The sequence below is a fragment of the Phascolarctos cinereus genome, unplaced genomic scaffold, assembly GCF_003287225.1.
Source record: "Phascolarctos cinereus isolate Bilbo 61053 unplaced genomic scaffold, phaCin_HiC Scaffold_726;HRSCAF=1367, whole genome shotgun sequence".
Taxonomy (NCBI): domain Eukaryota; kingdom Metazoa; phylum Chordata; class Mammalia; order Diprotodontia; family Phascolarctidae; genus Phascolarctos; species Phascolarctos cinereus.
In genome coordinates, this window is record NW_027556098.1 from 197559297 (window position 1) to 197567541 (window position 8245).

The following is an 8245-nucleotide window of genomic DNA, read 5'->3' on the forward strand; positions in this document are numbered from 1 at the left end:
GTTGTTTTCAATATATAAAAGTCTGTCTCTCCCTGTATTTAGGGTCCAAGACTAAGCTGAGAAGGTCTGGTCACAATTTGTTAGACAACTGGTGTTCATCACTTAATAAATCAATACTTTTGGAAGACTGAAACTTTGTCTCCCTCAGTCATTTCATCTTTTGCCCACACCACCCCACAATAAACCCAAGTAATGTATGATTACAGAGATGAGTAGGCTTTGTGTGGCACATGCAAAATATGTCAGAGTTCGAAAATAGTTTAAATATGTTTTAGTCCAATCCCCTAACTTTAAAGATGATGAAAGAGGCCTATAGAAGTTAACTGCTGCGTTAGTTTTCTTTAAACTTTTCTGTGCATCCTAATTCCTACATTAGTGCTTCTATTTCCCCAATCTCAATTTCTCAGAAGGGAGTAAATGAGGATTCCTAGACACAAAAACACTTCCTTGTTCCCTTAAGAGCCTTTATCTTGATCTGGTATTCTAGTATCAATTCCTGTGACTCCTGAATGTGTTTGGTTAAGTTTGCCTCAGAAATCTGAGTAGAAAAACAAAATGTACTTTGATATATGTAAAGCACATTTAAAATCTGCATTTATACAAAAGACATATTGAAGGTGATCACTTTAAGTAAGGATTCAGCAAAGGGTTCCTTTAAATAACAAGTTTCCCTAAATGCATTCAAAATAGTATTTAGCTTACAAAACTTTTTATAAACAATTTCTGTAAAGCAAGGCAAACTTCTAGTACTCCTGGGAAACCCTTGCCATATTCTAGGAAAATATTTAAATGTGACCTTTCCTTTAACATTATACAATCATTGAGTTATTTGGTGGGGGCTATGCTTACTTTAAATAATCTCTCCACCAAAGGAAGTTCTCCAAGGCACCCTGAATTGGTATTTAATTGTTCTTGCAGCTATTTTTATTGTGTCATCAACTATGAGAACATACATCTAGGTGTGATTAATAGGCTACACTGGACAACCTCAGGCCAAATTATACTCTCAGATATACTCATGGCACCCATCTTAAATTTCACTAATATAATCCTTACACTGGCAAAATTCCCCTAGATGGTTATTCAATTCCCATTGAAGTTAATGGACCTAATTTTGCTGCCTTTATCCAGACTAAATTGCCATGCATTTTTTTTTGTCAGCAACCTTTTTTTTTTTAGTATCAAATGTGGAAGATTTCCTGAAGCCAAGACTGCAAAACAAAACTCATTAAACTACTAGAGTTGTAGCTAAGTATCAGAGGGCAGATGGTTTTCCTGAAAGCATTTTGGAACAGAACGGAAAAGAAGATAAAAATGAAAGAATGAGCCTTTTTGTTTTTTCATTGGAGAGGTAGGAGAGGGGAGAAGGAGGATAGAAAGTAGGTTAATATAATGGTAAAGACTTTTTTATATGTGCCTTGTTATGGAGAAAGAAAAATATCATTCATCTCACATTCTCTCTCTCCTTCCCACATATAATATTTGCAATCTGTGTGTACTTAAAGTGTATTATGCTTAAAAGAACTACCTACCTAGATAGAGATTGAGGCATGATACATATAGGTATAGATAGATATAGATAGATGTAGATGAGACAGATATAGAGATAGATAGTGGTAGAGAGAAATAGAATAGATAACAAAGCAGAGAAGTCACAGTGGTGTCCACAGAAAACCTGTCTTTGTTTATACATCTGCTTCTATATTCCTTCTAACCCTCTCATTATTTCTTTACATGCCTAAATTGTTCACAGGTGTTCTTCCACAAGAAATCCATTCATTTCTACTACTGTTCTATAATTTCACTATATTTTTGTTACAATATATTATCTTACCACTACAAATCAGACACCACCTGTACCTTTATGTAAGGCAGAAAGGTATAGGGAAATTGGTGTTAAGTCTGAAAACCACAGTTTGGAGAAATTGTCCTATAAAGGCCATAATAGAGTTTTTTCTGAATGTACCATCAATCCCCTCAAGATGACTGACCAAAGGCCTGACTATTTTACTTCTTGATTAGTCCCAAAGATATGTAAGTTGATAATTCTGGAACCAAACTTTTCCCAGAAAAAAGCTAGAAATTGCCTGATCAAAAAAAAAAATCCCTGTTGAGGTTCTTCCCCTAACTCCAACTACCTTCCATAGTAAATTAGCATGATTCTCACAGAAAATTTCTATGTAAGGATGTAGTGTTCAATAACTTATCTTCCTGATATAGAGGAGAAATGTTTGCAAAAATAAAAAATATATGAATAAAACATTTATATAAACAGATATAGTTTTTTAAACAGACTTGTGATTTTGATAATGTAGGAAGCCTCTTGTGAAGAATTGTAGATTGGTAGCTTTTCTTTACATTATATTTCATAGAGTTGTTTGGAGCAACTGAGATGTTAACAGTCAATATATGTCAGAAGTGAGTCTTGAGCATAGGTCTGTTTGACTCTTATGCTAGCTTTCTGTCCAAAACACACTGCGTCTCATATGTGCATATGTACGTAGCAATATATTTTCTACATTGATTCTATAGAAAAATAAGAAGTGATAATTATACCCATGGACTCTTCAATTTGAAAAATATAATAAAAATAGATACCAAAGAAGAGACATTTCTCCCCTCTGTATTGTTACTACTGATGCATCTTAACAATTTTATCTTTTTTTTTCTCTCTCCTCACTTTTGTTTTTAGGAAAGACAAAATCATCATTTTGTTGTTTCTTCTACCTGAAGTGACACAAAAAGGACATTTCTCTCCTCAAATCCTCAGACCACTTTCAATTTTTCTGAAGGTTTTGATGATCCAGAATTCACTTCTTTTTTTTTTCTTGCCTAATTAGGAGTGCCAATGCATCCCAGTAGGAATGCTCCAATGAGATGTTGGGAAAAGTGTCTTTATTATTCTGTTATACTGTGCCTAACTGTATTGGTAGAGGTAGTTTCCTCAACCTAGAGTTCCCAATGTCAAGGGAGTCACAGGTCTAATTTCTATTCTATATTCCTGTCTTTTTGCAGGCATTTTCATTGCAGGTGGCAGACATTCACTTATCTCCCCCCAACCCCACACAATAGTCAGAGGAAGAAAAAAAAAAGATTTGAGCTGGATCTATAGATAGGTGTCCATTTGTGTAGAGTTGATAACAATACCCTTCAAAGTTGATGAGGTCACCAAGTGAGAGAGTACAGAGAAAAGAGACAAGGACTGAGGAAAGTAATAGGGAGTGTGATATGGTTGACGAAGTAACAACCAGCACACAGTGCTATAACTGCAAGAAAGGAAGTGTTAGACAAGGAGACAGAGAAAAGTATCTGCCACAAAGGTATCTGGATTTTTTCTTAAGCTTTTTATCTTCAAAAGCAGAACAGTTGATAATCCCTCACTTGCTTTAAAAATAATTGCATTCTTCCTAAAATGAATGAAATAATAATAGAAACTGCATTTCTAGACCTAATTCTAAACATGAATTTTGATGGTTTTGAGGCTCAAGAGATAATGGATATAAAATAATTCCTAAACTTGAACATATTTTTATAAGCTATTATTACTAAGGAAAATAAATATGAGGAAAACAAAGCTGATAGTTCCTCGTGCTCAGAGATATGTTTTGCTAGCAGTTAATAAGAGGAGATAGATGTCCTTATATGTATTTGATCAATGAATTTCCTAAGGAACAAAATTTCACACACACATACACACACACACACACATATATATAATTTGGCACTTGTGTTTTTATTAATAAAATCATGGAAACAGAGACTTGTAACTAGAAGAGACATTTTCCCCAATTTCTATTCAGTGTTGAACTCCAAATTCTATCCTTCCTTCCTCCCCCTTCCTTCCCCCTTTCTGAGATAGTAAGCAATCAGATATACATTGTACATGTGAAATTACGTAAAACATTTCCATATCAGTCATTTTGTACAAAAAAAAATGTGAATAAAAGAGAAAATGAAAGAAAGTGAAAAATATCATGCTTCATTCTATATTCAATAAATATCAGTTCTTTCTCTGGAGGTGGTTAGTGTGCTTCATCATTAGTCCTATGTGATTGTCTTAGCCGTAGTATTACTGAGGAGAGTTAAGTCATTCACAGTTCTTCATTGAAAAATATTGTAGTTACTGTGCACAATATTCTCCTAGTTCTCTTCACTTCACTATGCATCAGTTCATGTAAGTCTTTTCAGGTTCTTCTGAAATCATCCTGCTTGTCATTTCTTATAACACAATATAGAACTCAGTCATTTGTATAAGAATACAAATCATTCCCAAATGATAAATGTTCAAATGACATGAACAGGCAGTTTTCAGATGAAGAAAATAAAGTTATTGTAACATGAAAAAAATGCTCTAAATCACTATTGATTAGAGAAATGCAAATTAAAACAGCTCTGAGTACCACATCACACTTACCAGATTGGCTAATATGTCAAAACAGGAAATTAGAAATGTTGTAGAAATTGTGGGAGAATTGTGACACTAATGCATTGTTGACAGAGTTGAGAACTGATCCAACCATTCTGGAGAGCAATTTGGAACTATGTCCAAAGGACAATCTAATGGCGCATACCCTTTGATCCAGCAATAACACTACTACTAAGAGATCATAAACACGGGAAAATGACCTCCATGTGCAAAATTATAGCAGCTCTTTTTTGTGGTCACAAAGAATTGGAAATTGAGGGGATGCCCATCAATTGGGGAACGGCTGAACAAGTTGTGGTATATGAATGTAATGGAGTAGTATTGTTCTGTGAGAAATAATAAGCAGGCTGATTTCAGAAAAACCTGGAAAGACTTGCATGAACTTATGCTGAGTGTAGTGAATAGAACCAGGAGAATACTGTACACAGTGACAGCAACATTGTGCAAAGACCAACTTTGATAGATTTAGGTCTTCTCAGCAATGCAATCATCTAAAACAATTTCAAAAGACTCATGATGGAAAATGCTATCCACCTTCAGAGAAAGAACTACAGAGTCTGAATGCAGGTCGAAGAACATTCTTTTCTCTTTTTTTCCTTTCTCATGGTTTTTTTCCCCTATTGTTCTGATAATGTGACTAATGTGAAAATATGTGTAGTATAATTGTCCATATATAACCTATATCAGATAGCAGGCCATCTTGGGGAAGAGAGAAGCGACGGAAGGGGAAATTTAGAACTCAAAATCTTATAAAAGTGAATGTTGAAAACTAAAAAAAAAATTAAGAAAATAAATTTTAAAAAAAATTTTCATGGAGTAAAGTTAGGGAAAGAATCCCCTAGCTGTTTAGACTGTGGAGCAACAACTATTGGAGATTCTGCAGTCTTGTCACTAAGGTCTATAATGACAGTGGTACAAGCTTCACTGTTGAGATGGATATAGTGATTACTCTTGGAATTTCTCTGGCTATAGCTTCTGTCACAAAAGCACTTTTTGATCTTGCCTTTAGTGAGGTACATTATTTTCATAAGCCTGATCCCATCTGAGTCATGAGGAAACTGATTTAAGGTAGCTAACTTTCAATTTTGCCAGCTGTCTTTTTTTTTTTTTTGGCCTGGATAGCAAATGTATCAGGATTTACCAATGTAGTTTCATGTTCAATTAACTGAGGAGCTGGGACTAGGGCTGGAGCTGCAGCTACTAGTCTGTTTCTGCAGTAGGCTGAGTGCTGTGCACCTGACTTTTAGCATATGAGTTTGATTTGGAAATCCTGCAACTGTCAAAGGTATAGGTGTCATTAGACAAAGGTAATTGGTTAGTGCTGGGTACTTGCGGAAGACCTAGATCTGGCTGACCAACTATTTGGCACGTCTGTAAAATGGGAGGTAAAGCATTATGAACAGCTAAGATGTATGTCAGAATCACTGTTATTGTTTGTGGTACAGTATGTACTGTGCCATTGAATGGTTTTCTCCTTGTCTCCTCTACTTCTGGAGTCCAACTAACACCATGTTTCAGGTTTTGGGCTTAAAACCATATGTTGACCTATCCCTCTGCATATTCTGTTGGAGCAGATAGAACTGTAATTTCAGACATTGTTGGACAAGAGAATTTATTGTAGGTGTTGAGCAAAAGGGAATTGTTTTCCAAAGTAGCATTATACGTGGAAATGCTGCTAAGAGGCATTAAAACTTTAGAAATCATATTAGAATTCTGTCAAACTCATACAGCTGCTGTTATCACCTGTGCTAGGCCAGATTGAAGAACTGCTGCTTAGAAATTCCAAACTGTGTTTATAGTATTTGGATGTATACTATTTACAATAGAAGTAAAATTTGTATTAGACTCAGATGCTGATGAAGTTGGATTTTTTTTTTTTTTTTACCATTTCTTCATGACCTGATTTAGTTTCATTCTCTTCTCTTCTGGAATGTGTTCAGAATTATGGGAAAACTGCAATCCATTTATATTCTACTTTATTTTTCATCATTTTCATTATAGGAGTTTTACTGATAGAAAACCCTGATTAAGGAGTTTCTATAGGTTCTACCTGATCTGAATTCTCCTTAACAAAACTACCATCAAAAGTCAGATCATTAATTGTTTGCTCAAAGATTGTCTGATTATTTCATTTTACCATAGTCTGCTTAAAATTATCTTCTCCAGGATGACATTTTAAATTATGTTCAGAAAGTATATCACATCTTTTAGTAAGAAAATTATACTCAGCACAAACATAGGATAAATTTAACAGTATGTTGGGATACTCTGAATCAATATTAAAGGTAAACATGCTAACATTTGGCATTTGAAAAGTAGAATATTTACATTCATAGCCACCTCCACCTTTTATATTGTATTGATTATCAGAATTTACAAGTTCTTGAACATCTTCGTCACTTGAGATGCTTTCTGCTGCTGCATTTTCTATTGGTGTAAGTACAGGGGATCTTCACCTAAGTCTGATATCAATTCTAGTTCCAGATCCTGTTCCATTGCAAGGACCATGCAAGATGTTGTTGATTTTCTTTTTCTTGCATTCTATTTCTGTGGGGGAAATTCCAACTGTGATTAGAAAGCAATGAAGATCAAACTCCTTCAGTTATCCTCATTTGAAAAAAAATGCATGGCTCTTGGTCCCATTTGCAGCTTTTTCACAGTGCAATGAAGAAAAGAGCTTGTGGCTAGTAGTTGCAAAGCTGAGTTGTTGAAACTTTTGAAGCAAACATCCCATCTCTCGCCATATCTTCTCGAGTACTCCATCTTTCAAAGAAGTAGAGAATGCTATCCAGTTAGAGTTTAACTCAAGTCATTATTAACCAGAAACACCAAATTATCCATGCACCTTTTCCTTGAGAGGCCTATGCTACTCTGGTACCTGCCATACCAATCAAACTACCAAAACTATTTTATAGAGCTAGAAAAAATAATTACAAAATTCATCTAAAATAAGGTACTAGAGCATGAATCTATTATACCTCAGCTGAAGTTAAAAAGGCAGGGGGTAAGTTGGATTGAAATGAAAGATGAATTTTGGTAGTTTGATTGGTATGGCACTAAATAAGTGAGCTAACTATTGTCATTTTTATTACGTTGGCTTGGCCTACCCATGAGCAATTAATATTTCTCCAGATGTTTAGATCTGTCTTTATTTGTATGTGAATTGCTTTGTAATTGTGTTCCTATAGTGTTGGGGTTTGTCTTGGTAGGCAGACTCCAAAATGTTTAAATAGTCTACAGTTATTTTAAATGGAATTTCTCTTTCTAGTTCTTACTGCTGGATTTTGTTGGTAATATGTAGAAATGCTTATGTATGTTTTTGTTTCAAGTATGTTTCTTGTGAACAGCACATTATTAGTTTCTGATTTTTTATGATTGAGGAAAACGACACTGAGAGCACAGTAAGTGAAATTTCAGATTTACATTTTTTGGTAAAAGGCTGACTATGATCCAGTTGGTACATTGGTGATTTTTATTCATAGCCTTGACTGTTCATTAATTACCTTGAGTTCACTTCTAAAACCCTTGTAATCTGTTTCTTCCTCAACCATTGGACTGCAATTGGTTTCTCCCTAATAGCACTGATCTATTCCTGGCTAAATCTGATGAACATTTCCAAGTTCTTATCCCTCCAGATCTCTTAATAGATTTTGGCACTATTAACTACTTTATCTGCTTGATTTTTATCTTCTACCCATGGTTTACATGACACTGTTCTCTTCCTATAAATATGATCAATCATCAGTTTTCTTTCTTGGTTCACCATCTATCTCCTGTTCCCTATGGTTCTGATTTTTCTTTTCATTCTCTTTATTTTTG

The 8245-nt window shown here is 34.6% G+C and overlaps 1 pseudogene; it reads right to left on the bottom strand.

Moving 5' to 3' along the window:
* The window catches only part of LOC110201712 (zinc fingers and homeoboxes protein 1-like), a 33086-nt pseudogene extending 25109 nt beyond the window's left edge, over positions 1–7977 (bottom strand).
* Positions 7978–8245: the final 268 nt, after the last annotated feature.